Below are 1,678 nucleotides of genomic sequence, written 5' to 3'. Positions count from 1 at the left end.
AAAAAAATGAACCCTTTAAAGAAATATAGGAAAATACAATCAAACAAGTGAAGGAATCCATCTTTTTGCATCATACAGGAAACACATTTCAGCAACAAAGTAAAGGGCTAGAAAAAGTTTTCCCAAGCTGGACACAAGAACAAGCTGGAATAGCCATTCTAATATCTAATAAAACAGACTTTCAACCAAAAGTAATAAAAAGAGATGGGGAAGGACACTTGATATTCATCAAAGGAAAAAAAATCTTCAAAGATGAAGTCTCAATTCTGAAAAATCTAAGCCCCAAATGCAAGGGCATCCACATTCTTATATTTTTGGTTGTGAGCCTAGCCTTTAACGGCTGAGCAATCTCTCCAGCCTGGGCATCCACATTCTCAAAAGAAGCATTACTAAAGCTTAAATCGTACATTGAACCTCACTCACACAATAATAGTGAGGGACTTCAACGCTCCACTCTCACCAATGGACAGGGGACCTGATCAGAAAATAAAGAGAATCAATGAAACTAACAGATGTTATGAACCAAATGGATCTAACAGATATCTACAAAACCTTTCACCCAAACAAAAGAATGTGCCCCGTTCTCAACACCAGACAGAACTGTCTTCAAAACTGACCTTATAACTGAGTACAGAGCAAGCATCAACAGATACATGAATATTGAAATAATCCTTTGCACCCTCTCAGATCACCACAGATTATGGCTGGACGTCAACAACGACAGAAACAACAAACTGCACACATATTCAGGCACATGGGACATCTCTCTACAAAACGATCACTTGGTCAGGGAAAAATTTTTTAGAATTCAATGAATATGAAGGCATAGCATATCCAAATGGGTGGGACACAATGAAAGCAGTGCTAAGAGGAAAGAAATTGGAGAGATCTTATACTGGCAATTTAACAGCACTCCTGAAAGCTCTAGAACAAGAAGAAGTAAACACATAAGAGGAGTAGACATCAATAAACAGTCAAACTCACGGCTGAAATCAAACAATTAGCAAGAAAGAGAATAACACCAAGAATCAACAAGCTAGTTCTTTGAGAAAATAGACAAGCTAGACAAACCCTTAGCCATCTTTAGAAAAAGACATAGACATAGCCACAGTGTCCAATACCCAAACTAACGAAAGCAAACATGAAAAAGGGAGACATGACAGCAGAAACTAAGAAAATACAAAGAATCGTTATGTCATTATATCTTACTTCAAAAGCCTGTGCTCCACAAAATTGAAAAATCTAAAAAAAAATTAAAAGTTAACTCAAGTTGAGGTAAACTATCGAAACAGTCTTCTAACCCCCAAGATAATAGAAGCAGTCATTAAAAGTCTCCCAACTAAAAACAAAAAAGCCCAGGGCCAGATGGTTTTAGTGCTGACTTTCAAAGAAGAGCTAATACCAATATTCTTCAAACTATACCACAAAATAGAAACAGCAGGGACACTACTTAATTTACTCTATTAGGCCACATTCACCCTGATACCTAAACCATAAAAAGACTCAACAAGAATAAAAGAGAATTTCAGATCAATTTCACATATGAATATCAATGTAAAAATAATAAAATTCTCCTAAATTGAATCCAAGAACAAATCTGTAAAAGTAATTTTTAAATCTGTTTTTCCTTTTGACCCTTTAGTTCCCACCAATAACAACTCTTAGGCTAACTAGTTAT

Source organism: Grammomys surdaster, unplaced genomic scaffold (genome assembly GCF_004785775.1).
Source record: "Grammomys surdaster isolate TR1022 unplaced genomic scaffold, NIH_TR_1.0 65, whole genome shotgun sequence".
In the NCBI taxonomy this organism is placed as follows: domain Eukaryota; kingdom Metazoa; phylum Chordata; class Mammalia; order Rodentia; family Muridae; genus Grammomys; species Grammomys surdaster.
Note: the sequence above shows the minus strand (reverse complement) of the source record.